The sequence below is a fragment of the Abramis brama genome (assembly GCF_963993115.1).
Source record: "Abramis brama genome assembly, chromosome: 12".
NCBI classification, from domain to species: Eukaryota; Metazoa; Chordata; class Actinopteri; order Cypriniformes; family Leuciscidae; genus Abramis; species Abramis brama.
This window is the reverse complement of record NC_139974.1, coordinates 23,960,021-23,977,908: the sequence shown is the minus strand read 5'-3', so window position 1 is coordinate 23,977,908 and position 17,888 is coordinate 23,960,021. Positions and strand designations below refer to the sequence as shown.

At 38.1% G+C, this 17,888-nt stretch overlaps 1 protein-coding gene across 1 annotated transcript in view; it reads right to left on the bottom strand.

The window, feature by feature from the left end:
* Positions 1 to 15,659, bottom strand: part of hivep3a (HIVEP zinc finger 3a) — a 58,459-nt gene extending 42,800 nt beyond the window's left edge. The window contains exon 1 of the mRNA XM_084130763.1: positions 15,421 to 15,659. The gene's annotated coding sequence lies outside the window, so the exon portion shown is untranslated. The remainder of the gene's footprint in view (positions 1 to 15,420) is intronic.
* Between the last annotated feature and the right edge of the window lie 2,229 nt (positions 15,660 to 17,888).

The window sequence follows — 17,888 nt, the reverse complement described above, 5'->3', positions numbered from 1 at the left end:
AACGCATTAAAATTATTTAATACAAATAACACAAATAAATTACTGAAGCGCGTGAAATTGCATCATTAACGTAATTTACGACACACAGTTAAATGATCTTAGAAGTCAGGATTTTATCACACTGAGCATTTACAATGCCACAAACACCTTTATCCCTGCTAGTGTAACGGATCCACTGGAGGCAAGCTTATTGAGAACCCAAGTGCAGTTTATTTAACAAAACAAGATTAAACATAAAACAAAGGCACGGCACGGCACACAAAAACTAACGGCAGACATAAACGCGAACATAGACTTACACAATAGTGGACTACAGGAAACAATACTTGACAAAAGACATGGCAAACATGAGGGCTTAAATACACAAGACTAATGACCTGACAAGGGACACCTGTGAACAATTAAACAATGAGCCAATGACAACATGACACATCAGACAAGGGAACACATAGTGGCGGTAATGCACCATAATGCTGGTTGCCACCCGCCATTAAACGAAACAAAGAAGAAGAACACATGGCAGGATCACATGACTTTGAACAGGGGATCACATGACAGACATGAAACATGACAAAGACATGAAACGTGACCAAGACGAGACCAAATCGTGACAGGTAGGCAGAAATTTATATTCTAACCCTTTAACCCAATTCCGCTTCTCTGTTTGCGATCAGATAATTTTAAGCCGCTAAAATCCGGGAAAATTTTCAGCCCAATGATTCAGTGAGCGAATTCTTTCAAACAATCAGTCCAAAACAGTGCTAATGTAAAGAAAACTAGGCTTATTACATCAGAGATGGCAGAGAGAACAGTGACTCGCATTTCCAGTTTTCAGTTAATTATTCATTCCAGTGTCTGTTTAGCTTTAAAACACAAGCTTGTCATTGTTACTGAAGAGCACGAGTCCTCACGGATCGTGCTGAGTGAAATACACAAGATGGCGAGATGATACGCAAACTACGTTTCTCTGCTGGATAAAGCAAACCACTGTATCACTAGTAGTTTTAATGGATGCAGATTGTAATCAAAGTAAAGACGATCAGTGACGTACAGGAGTCGTACAGTAAGCACGCGTGAGTCCATTATATTGAACCACAAACAAAATGTGTATGTCCCTAAATTTGTGAATATCGAACTAGGCATTGTCACATAAAGAAAACTCTTAATGTGGTTTATTGTGATGGTAAAAGACTAAATTCGGTATAACATACTATGTACAGTTAAGCAGATTAAGCCCAGAATATTAATGCAATGCGTATCCTCCCATAGAAAACCATTATAAAGAAAATGCTAAGCGTGCAGTGTAGCATGTTGCATTGCTCTGGTCTCATCTGCTTGCATGACCAAAATAGCGAGTTTGGTCTTTTTATAGCCTACATGCATTAAGCCAAGTTAAAGGTTTTGTTGTTGTTTTTTTGTTGTTGTTTTTTTTACAGTGATTTAATGATTTTCTATGGCAAATAACTTTCTGGGCTCATCTGCATGTTGTATGGTATATGGTATTTGGTATATAGTGTTGTGTATTGTACATCAACGTTTATACTGAGTTTGATCTTTTATTACTGCATTAGTCTAATAAGCCATGTTAAAGGGGTCATATAATGGTACATGCACTTTTACAAGTTGATTGTACTGAAATGTGTGTTGGCAGTGCCTGTACACAACCATCTTAAAATGATAAAAATCCATCCAGTGTTTTTTTTTTTATCTTCTTATATGTTTCCTCCTGTCTCAAATCAAGCTGTTCGATATTGTGATGTCACAAAATCGACGCCCCTCCCACGATGGCTGATTGACAGCAGCGTTTCAAACACAGACCCGCCCTCGTGAGCGAGCTGTCAATCATAGCTGTCAATTCATTGTTGATAGCTGGAGTGCTGAGTAGAATGGCGTCTAACGATTGTGGTGTTCTGTTCTTGGGTGTATTAACGAACACAGCAGTCATATTGATGATGTTTCTAAATCCGTACAGCTGAAGACGCAGTGGCTGAGTTTGTTTTCGAAGGGAATATTCCCCACGATCAACGTCAATGCTGTCATGTTTGCGCGAATCATTTCACCAGACTGCTTTACAAACGAGGGTCAGTATAAAGCTGGATTTGCTAAGAAGCTGCTCCTGAAAAAAGGATCAGTACCAACTATTTGTGTTCCTGCTGAACCTCCAGAAGAACAAGTGAGTGTAACGTTTTATTGACCTTTATATTAATCTTTATATTAATCTTTGCAAATAGCTTGCACGCTTCACGATGAATGTGGCTATTTTTACACTCAGGAAACATTATGGCATGTTTTCTATGTACAACGTTATCAATATAATTCATAATCCCACGTTTATAATGAACGACACGTTATGGTTACGCACAGAACAGAGGGGCGGGGTGAGCAAAGCTCATTATCATTTAAAGACACATGCACTGAAACGGCGTGCTGAAAACAGAGCTGTTTTTGACCAGGTAAAATGAGTGTTTTCTTACAATACTAAAGAGAATTTTTAATTAAAGTATATTACAAACTTTTAATTTAGACCCTAAAGAATCATATTAGCTTGTACAAAAATGACATTATATGACCCCTTTAAGCATTTTCTTTATAACAGTAGTATTACAGCACAGCGTTGCACAAGCTATAATATAAGTTAAGAAAACCTAACAACCGAGATGTAATTGTTACAATGGTGGTTGCAGTAGAGACAAAACAGGATCTAAGTGCAGCAGTCTTTATTTACAAATAAACTCAAATCTATACCAAACAAATTCTCAGGATCAGGAACAAGAACAAGATCGGGAACAGAACAACCAACAAAATTAAATGTTAAGAACTGACAAAGAACAGGAGGGACCAGGGAGGATCCAACAGTTCAGGAGGCCAGGGCGGCTCAGACAGTTCAGGAGGCCAAGTCGGATCCAACAGTTCAGGAGGCCAAGGCGGATCCAACAGTTCAGGAGGCCAGGGTGGATCCGACAGTTCAGGAGGCCAGAGAGTATCTGACAGTTCAGGAGGCCAGGGATAATCCGACAGTTCAGGAGGGACCAGGGAGGATCCAACAGTTCAGGAGGCCAGGGATAATCCGACAGTTCAGGAGGGACCAGGGAGGATCCAACAGTTCAGGAGGCCAAGGCGGATCAGACAGTTCAGGAGGCCAGGGAGGATCCGACAGTTCAGGAGGCCAGGGCGGATCCGACAGTTCAGGAGGCCAGGGTGGATCCGACAGTTCAGGAGGCCAGAGAGTATCTGACAGTTCAGGAGGCTAGGGATAATCCGACAGTTCAGGAGGGACCAGGGAGGATCCAACAGTTCAGGAGGCCAAGGCGGATCAGACAGTTCAGGAGGCCAGGGAGGATCCGACAGTTCAGGAGGCCAGGGCGGATCCGACAGTTCAGGAGGCCAAGGCAGATCCGACAGTTCAGGAGGCCAAGTCGGATCCGACAGTTCAGGAGGCCAAGGCGGATCCGACAGTTCAGGAGGCCAAGTCGGATCCGACAGTTCAGGAGGCCAAGGCAGATCCGACAGTTCAGGAGGCCAAGTCGGATCCGACAGTTCAGGAGGCCAAGTCGGATCCGACAGTTCAGGAGGCCAGGGAGTATCTGACCGTTCAGGAGGCCAGGGAGGATCCGACAGTTCAGGAGGGACCAGGGAGGATCCAACAGTTCAGGAGGCCAGGGAGGATCCGACAGTTCAGGAGGCCAGGGCGGAGCCATCTTGTGTCATGGAGAGGATAAGGCACTCTACTGCTATTACTGCAGTTCCTGGATATGCAGTGTTGAATTTTCTGGCGAATTTGAACCAGTGAATTTGTGGAAGCAAATTTGTAAAGCGAAATAAAATGGACCGAAAATTGACTGTAAAATTGACCGAAAATATTATAGGTTGTATTTTTAAACAGACCGAATATTTTGGAAGTGAAATGTGAAAGATGAATATGGTTAATTGAATTTTTAATAATGAAAATGTGTTTGAAATGTTTTGAATTTAAATTTTCACAGCTTAAATATATAACCATGTTGAATTTCAGCCCATAAAAATGCAATTCCTAAAAAATACAATGCATTAAAATGTAAGCATGGTTAATGCAATGCATATTTTTTCAGTTAGTGTAATTCATCAAGCTTCCTTGTTTCAAATACATTTGGCATTCATTTTCTTCCATATGTTCCTAATCTAGCTGCCTTTGTTTGTATAGTGTATACTCCTGTGCTTTAGTCACTCCTTGCTGGCTCTCATTTATATATTGTGTGGTTAATGTTCCTGTGATAATTGTAGTGTTCTTCTGAGTGTTTAAGTTTAATAAAGAGTGTTATTTCTATTGTTGTCTCCTTCGTGCACTGCAACCACCTCACATCTAACATAAAGTGACAGCAGCATAATATACTTGTCTGTGTCATTAATGTTAATTAATCAGCAAAAGACAACTGCTCTTGACTGAATAACTTTTGTAGCTTTAATAAGATTCCGTGTATATTTAATTCAGTGTTATTTTTACATTTGATTATTTAATTTCTTACTTTAATACCTAAAAAAACATAAATCACAGTTTATTTCATTTGAAGCCTTTATTATATTGCATTTTTCCTGTTGTTTGTAATTATCAAACTTGAGTTTTCATGTATGCTTGACACTTTTTTGGCAAAAATGACCTTCATTGTCTTGTCCAAGATCTTGAGAAACATATATTCAGTTTAATGTGTCAGACATCTTAACTGGTAGTGTACTGTATGTCACAGCAGCTGACGATTTTAAAGTATACGTGTGTTTGTTTAAGAGTGTCAAAGAAAATGTGTATGAGTATGTGCCATTTATTTACAATAAATGAGGGTCTTTCATTTCCCTGTAAGCATCCAGAGGGACACCTGTGAGGGCTAAAAAAAGAACTCATCTGGGGTGGGGACCAGTCACACCCCTTGTCCATAAACTCACATACATACACTAATACATGAAAATATGTACACGCACTTAAACAAACAGCCCTAAAACTAAAGCTATGATGGCCTTCCCAGCTAATGTAACAAGAAAACCATAGACTGGACCACTCCTTCAAATAAAAATGTGATCTGAAAAAAGGTACAGAAGTACATGCAGAGACCCCTGCACTTCAAACATATATTTGTAGCCACAACATATTTTGTGGTGGGGCTTTTCTGGAAGATGTGTTATTAACTGTAAAAACAGCCCTGTTTACACAGTATGTAACACTGCCAATATTTGTCCAATAATAATATAGTCTCTCTTGGAAAAGGTGAGCCCAGCATATTATTGTCACTGCTGTTAAAATGCTGTCACAGCACAAGATCACAAGTTTGGACCTTGGCAGATTAAACCAAGATGGATCAAACCAACTGTATCCAACCAGAAAGCGTAGGAGAACTCAAAGAAAATTCATCACATATGAGTCACCTTACTTCCAGTAAAGAGCCTCACTGAGCACCCTAACAGTCTCATTCCTGACTTACCACTCGCTATTACTGTTTCTTGTGTTGCTTACTGGAAAAGCCCTCATTATTTTACCAAAAGATGATCAGCATCTTTACAGTGTATAAAGTTAGTGTAGTGACTTGTAGGATGAAAATCATTAAAATGTTTTTGGAAAAAGTTGTACAACACTGTTAAATGGTAGTTCACTGACTAAGAGAGATATGTTTTAGATGGAAAAGAGGCAATCACTTATATGATTAAAAAGAAGTGTGGCTGAGGATCAGAATGGCGGTTTTGTAATGGATTATAAATATAAAAAAGAACATGTTTGCACTTGTTTTGACAAAAATCTAAAGAAAATCCATCCTCCACCAACAGCATACACAGAACATACAAAACCATAAAAACAGTATATACTGGGTCATTCTCATTTCAACCCCATCACAGAACATTTGGAAATAATATATATATGTATATATAACAACTATATACTAATAATAAGATAACAGAGTTAATTCTGGCAATGTTACACAGTTTTTGGTTGCCTTATAAGTAAGTAAGTAAGTAAGTAAGTAAATAAATACATAAATAATTAAATAACATTTCTCAGGAATGTCAAAATGTTATGGCCTTGAAGATCAGTGCAAAAAATGTCTAGTATCAGTCTTGCAAAGCAAAGTCAATAGGCACATACAGTACTTAGTACTAGAATAGTACTTATGCACTATACTACTGAGTAGTGTGTTCACACTGAAAATTCCAAAAGGAAAAAGTGCATTTTAAATACTCTGATGAGGTACTTAAAGGCAGGGTAGCTGATTTGTTCTAGATTTTTGTTTTGTTTGTTATGCTGGTTGAAAGTCTCTTCACATCTTGATAGCAATCACTAAGGTAAGTGATCTAAATGTATTTATATGTATATATGTAGTCTGTGGAAGGCGTAGGACCATAAAATGTTTGACCTCAGCGCGAGCACTGCAAACGAAACAGCAGCCAACTTTTACAGTTCCTCCTGAACCAAAACAAGCTTATGCTGCGTTCACATAACTACTGTAGATTTAGAAGAGATTGAATTCTGTGACGTTATACATGGAGCGCTTTGTGACTCGAATTTATGCGTTTATATGGCAATACTATCAATGCCGAAATGAATATGCAGCAGTCAGGTGGTACATGTCAGTGCTCTTTAAGTTGTGTTCATTATTATTTTAATGTTATGTGCTTTGAGACATGAGGTAATTTAACGTTGTCTCTCGTGAAGCTTTTGTTTGCTCCTTGCTGTACGCATTCATGTGTTTTGAAATGCGACTTAAACTTACTTACTTAAAATGTGTAAAAGAGTCAAAACAGTGCCAGGAATAGCAATTGCATGCAAACGAAGATCTACTGCAAGGAGAATTTAAATGGGCAAAGTAGCTCCTATGACGAGAAAAAAACAGCTATGCTTCAGCATTCTATCCTTTCTGGTGACAGATCTGGTGACATGATGTTAAATAGCTAATGTTGTGTCATACAGACCCAAGCTTGAATCTTGATGTTCACTGTGTAATTTCCAACCCAGGAACATTGGAAAAACAAGCCTTCTGCAAAATCATATTACGTAGCTTCTTGAGCATTTTGCGACACTTTCAAAGTGAAATGTCCTGTGAATGGCGCTAAAAGCATTTTTATCCAAGTTTTATCCAAAACAAATGGAAGTGAATCTTGCAACGTTTTATTATGTTTGTTGTTGCATACATATTGCGACAGTTCAGAAATTAAATGTTCGGGAAGTGGCGATAAATGGTTAATGCTCCTTTGAAAATAACATACCTCTTACACTAAACACATCCTAAACCTAACCGGTTGTGTGAACAAAACAACATAACATGAAATAAAAATGCATGTGCTGACCTAACCGTGCCATTTTAGCTTGCTTCTAAGCTTTTGTAGAGCTCAATGCTGTACCAGGTGAGCTACCGGGAAAGTTTTCTACACCAGAAAAGCCATACATAAGGAGCTGGTTATTTGATGCAAATGTGAAAATGTATTAGTTTACAAAGCATGCACTATTTTAAAAGTATTTTGAGGTCATAACATAGTATCATGCAAGGAATAACCGATAATCTTCTGTAAAAAGTTGTTGGGGTTTTAATGCCAGTAGTGTTCATTTCAGCTGGAAACTATCGTGAATCGTATGCATATGTACGATTTTGCAAAAATGTAGGTAGAGTAACATTTTCCAGTGAGCCTAGGTCGTTAATGCCACAACTGGTGTTACCAGCAACAATTTAAAATGAAACAAAGCAGCTAAACATCTGTTGTCTAAAAAAACAATTCCAATTTTGACTATCCTGGATTATTGAGAGACAAGAAAATAGTAATGCTGGGTACAAACCAAAAGATAATCGGGCTGATTTTGGGCCGATTTCCCCCCTTCTGACAATCCTAGCTATGTCCCGATTATCTTCCCAGGTGAAAAAGACGTACTATTAAATATATAAAAAATGTACTTGAGTATGTTTTTAGTACAATACAAATATACTTTAATGCATTTTTAATACATTTAACAGTACGTCTTTTTCACCTGGGTTGATGGTTCTACAGATTATCTTATCAGATTTTCCCTTGGTGTGAGGTGTGTTAAGAGTGTCCGAACCTGCTCGGAAGAACGTCGGAGCCCCCCCGATTGCGAATCAGAAATCCTGATGTGTGGGGGGAACCCCGAGGAGATTATCACGTGAAACGAAACAATATTCAATCAGAAAGCGAGATGATGGAAGACGGAAGCATAACAAACGCAGTCATGGCGCATTACAAAGTGAAATTGATGTGGACAGCAGAGATGGAGGATCAGCTTGTTGGTCATTCCAACAAGTATTGTTGTTCCAACAACAAAATCATTCCAAACACTATCATCGCAATTTCTTCCTGCATATCGTCCGGCATGCTTATTCTGAAGTCTTGCGAGATTTTGCGAGATTTCCTGTGTTCACGGTCAAGACTATGGTTGAAAATCTGTTTGTGTGTGGTGTGCTGTCTTTGTCACATCATGACACACCACGCACTATAGGAGCAAAATGGTTAAATCTAGGATTTTTTGTCCTCATGTTTGTGGTCTATCACATTTTGAAAATCTTATAAGACGTAAAAAATCTTTTGGTGTGTACCCAGCATAAGTGAGATTTATTATGAAAGGGACAATGGCTGCACCCCATGAGAGCAGTGCAGACAAACAGATCAGATCTGATAGCAAGGTGATGTCATGCGGAGAGGGACCAGACATATGTTCTCTCATTTCACCCACACTGAATTAAGAGACAGGCTATGGCACACTTCCAAATCTCTCCTGCCCTGAAATCTATAGCATTCATAGACAGATAGATGCAGCGTTGTAAACCACGACCCTCAAGATGTTTTAGCAATAGTGTACACCCTTTAATGAGAAAAGGTCAGGAAAATAATGTAGATGAAAATTCTACATGTAAGTGCATTTTGTGCATTTGCAAGTGTGTTTGTTTTTTCAACTTGTTATTTTGCACTTTTTGTTAGCAAAGGTTTATTATTATTTCAATATTATTATTGTGTTTTGACACTTCATATCCAGTATCTAAATATTCTTAAGAATAAAGTTCATTGTCATTTGAAATGGTGTAGGCCTACTTGCATTATTATTCTGTTATATTATGATTATATATTCAGTGGCATAAAACAGTCTTAAAATGACAATAATATTGCATATCTCAATTATTTCTGGGACAATATATATTGCACAATGAAAAGTAGTTTTCATGACAGGGCTAGTCAAGCCCCAGCATTGTTCTGGGTTCCAAACAAGATGTGCTTCAGCACCGTGGACAGGGGCAAAGCAGGCGGGCCAAGGACACAATATGCACATTAAACCACTCATCCCAAATCACAACAGGAAGTCAAGGAGCACCAGGCATCCCACTTGAGTTTGGATTAAGTCGAGGGCATTTTGAATGACCTTTATAATTCATCTTGCTTTAATCTTATACACAAAACTTGTCCTACCACAACAATGCAACAGCAGATCTAGCTCAAAATCTGGACTAGATTAATAATCTGCATTAAATGCCTCTTAAGGCAAAGGCAAGAAAATAAAGAGATACTTTGAATGGCAAACAATGAGATACAGAAATAAATCAGTACTAATACACCTTGAAATTTCTAGTATCAGAAATGTATTTCCATCTCAAAGAAAGCAGAATCGCAAAACACACCTACCTATTACGTATTTACCTTGGACCAATGGTAGGTGTTTACATATTATAACACCGTATTGTATAAAAAAAAAAAAAAGTCTTTTAAAAATATCTGTCAATTGTAAAGGCTTAAAGGTAGGGTAGGACATTTGTTTTATAAACACTTTTTGTTTTACTGGTTGAAACTCTCATCACATCCTGAAAGCAATCAATAATAGAAGTGGTCTTAATATTAAAACATATACATACTGTATATCTTCTGTGGAAGTCCCAGGACCAAAACATGTTCATCCAATCATTGCTTTCAGTCCATATGCAATGATACAATGTCCTACCTGCCTGTACGTATCTCCATACCTCCGTGCTCACGCAGACATCACACATTATCGGCGCGTTCCGTAAGGCTGTACAGAGTTGTAGACAGACAGTCACTGAGCGCCACAAACAAACAGAAGCCACCTTTTACATCTCCTCCTGAACCAAAACAAAGAGTTTATACTTTGTTTACGCTATGTTGTTACCGTAATTACGAGTTGGCAACCTGGAACTATTCACGTCCTCAGATTCGAATCTATGAGTTTCTATGTCAACACTATCAACGCCGAAATGAATCTGCAGCAGTCAGGTGGTACAAGTAAGAGCTCTGCAAGTTGTTTACATTCATTATTATTCTAATGTTAAGTGGTTTGAGTCATCATTTCATCATTATTGAGACTCATTTCTAGTGATGCTTTGCAGTCTCTGCTCTGGCTGTGTGAGTTCATGTGGTTTGGAGAAGCCGTGGCTTTGAAGAGCGCTCTGAAGGGAGGGTGGGATCTCATACTTTCAAAGCTAACTTGCTATTGCTAACCTCTCCGCAATAATTGCCTACCCTACCTTTAATTGTTGGGTACAGTGTTTTAAGAATGATTACTCTTTTTAAGTACCTATAACTACAGTTTCCTTTCCTATATACCAAATTCTAGCCCATGCATATTGAAACTCTCAAATCTCTGATTACAGTTAAGGGGTTAAAGGTTGACAGCGCAGCTGGATATTATTCTTGTGCACTGCTCAGGTGGGCTGGACTCCAGTCCAAGTCCCAGTTCTCCAAAGAGTCCACCTGACTGACAGCTACTCAAAGTGTCTACATGTAAATGAGACATTGATATCAATATAGACTTTACTGGAATTTGCTGATGGCTGTACACTAAAACCTTTGAAATCATAGACAGCCTGTAATGTTTACATAGTTCAGTGGCTTAGCACTGCTTTGATTTGAGTGGAAGCTGTGGGGAATTTTACAGTACAGAGAAATGAATGCATCTAGGGATGCAAGAGCCAGTACTTCAGTACCAAGATGATGCTAAAATCATTGTTAGTATCAGTAGTACTGACACACCAAACAAAAAAAACAAAAAAATCTTTCATGTTTAATCTTCCTCATGTCCTTCTCATGCTTTCTAGTTATTTAATTATCTGTATCTAATTATTTTGCTTAATAAAAGAATGCTTTACAGGAAATTTGCTGTTTTTTATTACGTAGTCATTTTACAAAATAATTAAGGCATTCAAGGCTTATTACAGTTATGAATACATAACGTAGTTCTGTAAGTATTGTAAGGCTAGATTCAGCTGTTTTAATTTAATTTGTAAATATTTACACTGCAGTTCAATAGTGTGTGTTCAATGGTGTTTTTGTTTTGCTGTGGTATTAAAATTTGTACAAAGAAGAGTGAAATTTCACTGGCATCAGCATTGACTGCTGACATTTTGGTATCATGGTAACCCTAAATTCAACATATTTGGCCAACTTGGACTTACTGTAATCTCCTCAAGTTTTAAACTTTGGCAGAGTCGATATCAAAGCCAGAGCTTCAGCATGGTGCACACCACCAAATATGAGTCATGTTGTCATCCCTCTCATACACTTATCAAACAGCTCAAGCACTAAAGCAGATTTGGCCCTTGTTTGGCTCTTGTCTGGATAGTATGGGTTTAATTCCTTCTGAACTGTGCCTGTATCAGGTATCAAGAAATCAAACTCCGTATTGGCTCTGATGACACACCTTCAGAGTGCCATTTGGGCTCTGGGCCTATCAGTTTCACAATCGAGGCTTTATTCCTCTGGACTATAACGGCTGAGGCTTTAAGTATGATTACAGAGGGATTGTCTTAAATAACCTCAGAGAGAAAAGGCACTGTGAGCTAAACCTTATGCTGGCAGAACACATTTAGCAAAGAGGAGAGCTGAGTTACGGGAGTTACGGGAAGGACAGTTAAGCATCAGGTTTGAGTTTAAGGGAATACTTGGGATTATTTGAGGTAGCCATTGAGCGATGTAAGAAGTATCTTTATATTTGGTTACATAACCAGATACCATTCACTTTACACACAATATAAGGCTGTCATTACGAAACCAGTTTCCTTTCCTTTCCTCTGTTACTTTAATGCTGGACTCTGTTGAACATGTAAAGTTTACCAGTCATTTATACACTGCGGCCATGACTCGGCTGGCATATTGCATGTGGATTTGAGCTGAGAACTGCAGGCCAACTGGACAAAAAGGAGAAGCTCAGTGCCGTAGACAGAAAGTAAGCTGTGTGAGGCAAGATCCCGGTCTTTCTTAAGCAACATTGCGCTTGCATGCTCTCTTAGAAAAATAAGTGAAATATAAATATTGTCACAGGCTTTCCTGGAAACCACTGGGGAGATTCCTATGGCCTGTCCGATGCAACCTGAAAAATCCCACTTCTTCATGGAAAGTCATTAAGACTGCCTTATCAGTATGTCAGTATGCCAGGCCATCTGAAACACAAGGAAAGGTGCCTTTGTGGGCCCTGCATAAAAGAACTGATTCCATCACAACACATTCCTGGCTAGTGGCTCATAGGGTGTACTGGGTTTGATTAATAACTGGAATTTATTGGATTGTCCATGAATGATTAATATTATTGACATTAATAATAATAATTATATGCTATTCATTATTCATACATTAATTAAGCCTTTATCTGTAGTGACAATAGCCAATGACTATCTCATACACACAAAATCTCATACACACACATTTACTTTAAAGGGACAGTTAAAAAAAAAATGTTCTCAAAAAAATCTATTACTCACATTCATGCCTGTATGACTGTTAGACCTCAATTTTTTTTTTTTTTTTTGGTCAGTGAGGATAATGTGGTTTTGAATCCCACTAACTCTAATTGTATAGGCAAAAATAGCTGAAACATTCTTCTAAAATTATTTTATGTTGGATGAGTAAATTATGACAGAATTAAAACATTTTAGTGAACTATTTTTTTTCAAGTCCATATGGAAAAGAAGTACACTTACAGGCAAAACAGTGACAAAGCAAATGATGACTAGAAACTAAACAAGACAATGAAACTAAACATGACCGTGACAACTTAAGTAGAATTTGAGTACATATTTATATGAAATTGTATAATTACTTCTATTGTATTTGAAATATGGTTAAAGTGTACTGCCGGCCCGGTGAACTAAAATATTTAACTTTAAATGTAATATTGAATAAAACATTACAGTAAAAAGTATAATAAAGTAGCTTACATGTGCTTCAGTATGTTAGTCAAAACATTTAAACAATTGTACTTATGTAAAGCATGACACAAGATTATTAAAACAAAGACTTAAAAAGTAGGCTACTAAAAAAAAAAAAAATCATTTGACATTAATTGGACTTTTAAAAAGTGCACTTTTTAAAAGTTTACTTTACTGTGTTAAGAAACATTAATGAAAGTGTACTCTTTTGAAGTACACATAATAAGAGGCATTTTATTTAATTAATATTATATTATCTGCAAGTACATGTTTTTATAAAATATACACTACGAATGCACATTCAATACATTTAAGCACACTCCATTTTCACAAGAGACTAATCCATCTGTGATGAGAATATTAAATAAAGGCTACAAAAAATGTAACAACAATCCATGATAACGTGGTGCATCGCACTACTTACATTTAATTTGTTGCATACTTTGGTCACATTTTAAATTAAAGAAACATTTGTCTGTGTAACAATAACAAACTCATATTACATTCTATTATAATAATAGTGTAAGTGAAATTGTAAATTTTATCCAATTCCCTGTCAATTAGTTACTAGAATGGTTTGAGACTGTGTGTTCTTGTGGTATCATCAGCCAATCAGTGCTTAAGACATAATTTTTCTATGACTCCAGAGTTATTACTCACATGACATTTTATTAAACCACAACATGCATTTTTTTTTTTTAATCAGATTTACATCACAACTATGTCTCTGAATATTTAAACATCTCTCAAACACAAGAACCACACAATAATGCTCTTGTACTGTAGACAGCCTAGTCTAGGTTCCTGGGTGATGATGGGTAGGCTAATATCAGTTTTATAGGTAAAATCTAAACTCCTTGATTTCATTTTTCAATAATCTCATTTGCTCAAATTGTTTTCATTTTATAATGTGCCTTTGGCTTATTCAGGCAGAGTATGGCTGGAAATGACAAAAAGGTGGACTATAATTAGGCCACATTAACATAAATCACATGAGCAAGAGACTAGCGTCATCCCATCGACAGCGCGAGCGACGCGACAAAACTACAATGCTTATAATCACCAAAGCGTATAGCCTATTATTAGGGAGCTTTCACAGAGAACGTTTCATTTAGAACAACTAGACAGAGACAAAATCTGAATTGTTAATATTACACCTCGCATAAAAAACGACACGATAATGTCACAAAACGCGACGCCTGGGTACAGAGAACAACGATTCAAACTAGCGCGGTGTGAAAGCTCCTTTAGCATCGAAGCTTTTGTCGCGTTGCGATTAGGACGCTCGCCTCGAATTCTCGTGCAATAAAGAAAAGCAGAATCACTCTGTTTTCTTTAGGCTAATGTAGACTAAGCTGCCCTACTGCGCGTATGTATGTTAACAAAGGCAATGAACAAACGACACGATGGACTGCTAAGATTGATAGACTAATCGTCATTATGAGGTGGCATTTCGCATCTTTCTAGGATCGACACGCACGCAATGACCCCCGTTTAACCCAATCCCGCATTCTGCGATTATGCAACATTATTGATGATTTCATCGCGCTCTGGACAATGCCGGGAATTCTGTGTGCCTATACTCCAATAGTTCAGTCCGGCGTTTTAGCGACAAAACGGCATAATACAAAGATTAACGCGTTAACCAGGCGCTATAAATTCAGTAGGCTATATTACATTAGCTTTAATCTGCATTTGCCCTTCATTATATATTTAATGCTTCAAGTTCTCAGTGCTGAGAGTCTGGATTTCCTGATGACGCTATAAACTGCACTTGAAATCATAAACGGTAAGAAAAGAGCGATGATGTCATTTTACTTCAGTTCCACTATATTAACGTTTACTCCCGCTAACAAAGAGCTTGCATGTTAAAATGGCTATCAACAAGAGGGCAGCTGGGAAACACATGACTGTAGTCTTACCGAAGCCACTGAACATGTTTAGTGACCCCCTTTACACCACTGACAATGCAACATATACCCACCCTGTGCCTTGGCACCTAGATTGGTGTGCCCTACCTAATGAGCCCTACGGCTCATGTGACTTCACTGCAAAGACATTAGAATATAAATAATTGACGCACTGAACGTTTACATTTGGCGTCGTTATAAAAGATCTGGCAAATAAAGCATATTTACAGACCGCATGGGGCAGACTTTGGTTCTTCGGATGTAATGTTCTGTTACTGTACCCTGCAGGACAGATCTGTGTACACAATAAAGCTCAGTAAAACAATGTCAGAAAAGACGTTTACCTGAAAGCGTGGCCGTTCCCTCATCATCTTTAATTCCACGATGACTCGGTCAACCGATTGCCTTGTAGCATTTAGGTCCGGAGAGGCAGGTCTGTTAGATGCTGGCACATGTCTTTCCTCTCGTCCAGGGCAGGCTGGCACAAGCAGAACTGCAATCTCGCGCAGAACACGCTGCTTCGATGAGCGCAAGCGCCGCGCGCCACGCTATCCCGCACGAGACCATTGAGCGGCCCGCGCCACGCCCCCTTCAATGAACTGTCAGTGGCAGTGCACCCGCACGCTTGTCCCACTGCATGCTTTCAAATCGTTTACAGTGAGTTAGTTTTCCATGCAGACCTACAGTTTCTCTAAAACACGTACGTTAGGATACCTAGATCTCACTTAAAATGTCTGAATGTTATTAATTGTATTAGATAATAAAGAAACGCAAGTGGCGTACAAACTGCTGCTCGAGCTTTAATGAGAACTAACTTCACTTTTCTGAGCCAAACTGACTTTCAATCAACTTGGTTTTATTGGATGAAGTCAGTTCTCCTAAATTTCACTAGTCTAGCAGAGCAGCCACATGTGTAGAGAATCACATTATCTATGAACAGTTCAAGTTTAACAAACATGAATTAGGCTACGCAATGCATTTTAGATTCATTTTGAGCAGTATATGTGATTTTTGAAAATTAATCGAACTTTTCTGGTCACAAGAATCATTTTAAATAAAACTGCTTTCATCATGATATGCTGTTTATTAGGTGTCATTGGTCTGTGTTTGAGAATTAGGCCTATAATTTAGACAAAAAAAAAAATACTTTTTGTATTTTTATTAGATCTACAATTAGCATTACGCTACATAAGACAATTTATTTATATTAATACTTTATTTTAATACTATGCTTTTACTCAAAACCCACTTTAAACCACAATTGAGAGTTTGTAATAACTTCCAGTTACGATCGAATGTGGGTTATGGTCATATAATGTTGTTGAAATATGTTATTTATATCCTTTTATACAATAAGCAGCTAGTCACTGCACCTGTTAGCATTTCACACAGGATGTAGCCTACACATCCTTTATTGTTCTGAAAATAACTCAAATCGTATGAAATCATATACATATCTTAAAGGAATAGTTCACTTCAAAATGAAAATTCTGTCATCATTTATTTTATATTTTGAAGAATGTCAGTAACCAGACAGTTGATGGACCCCATTGACTTCCATAATAGGAAAAAACTAAATACTATGGAAGTCAATGGGATACGATCAACTGTTTGATTAGCGACATTCTTCAAAATATCTTCTTTTGTGTTCAGCAGAATAAAGAAATTCATACAGGTTTGAAACAACTTGAGAATGAATAAAATGACAGAGTTTTCATTTTGAAGTGAAGTAAACCTTTAACCGTGTCAAAATTCATTTGTAGAATAGTTTCTCTGGGTTTGTTGTGTACGGAGCAGAGCAACAGACAGAGGATGAGTGATGGAAGTTCGTCATTGGAAGAGCATTTCATGCTGACTTTAAAAAAAGAGCCACTTAACAGCATTTCTAAAACATTTTTCATAATGAAAGCCTTTTTGCCTCTCCCCTGGTGCACTATCCACACTGTAGGTCCTAAAATGAGTTCCAATGGCCAACACAATCAGACACCATTAGGAGCAATTACTGTTGTTGTTATGGAGCAGGTGTAAACCGTTGCTGTTTTTCCAGCTACATAACCATGGCAGCCTCCCTACACACCACACTTGAGTCTCAGCGGCAGGGCAGCTGAACCTTTAATTACCCTGACAGCTAACACACAGATCTTGCCAGTGCATAGGGTCCCTAGCCAGTGCATCATCCTCTATTTGAGTCAGTCCCTTAAGAGGGAGTTTGATATTGTGAAAAGACTGTTTTGGGCTTTCAGCTTCCCGTGCTGACATGATGGCAGCCACCTTACTAAAGCAGACACAGTCCCACTTTAGACTATGTTGTGGTGGTGTAGTTACTGGTTATATAACAGAATTAGTTTTGCCTACTGCTCCCTGGAGTGCGTGTATGCACCGCTGCGCTGACATAAAACCATCAGGAATAACGACAAGATAGACAGGGAGATACCCGCAGTGGGACAGCCGGCGGGTGGAAAGTGAGAGAGCACAATTAGTGAGGTCAGCACAAAGTGATGCGTAAAGGGAAAAGGATTCCATGGTGTAGCACCATCAGCCACGTCACACAACCAAGCGATACACTTTAGGATCTCACTATTACATCACTAGCAAATTACATTCTTCAAGGATAACGACACATATCGCAACATTGCAGGGTTTGAACAGATGCAAGTTAAAAAATTAAATTTGTTTGGTTGTCATTGATCCAACTTTTCTTTTTTTTTTTTTTTACATTTCTAGAATTATAATAAAAACACAAGTAACCATATACAACACCACTTCCATCTAGAGGGAATAACTTTGAATAAATGGATTGATGAACCATAAC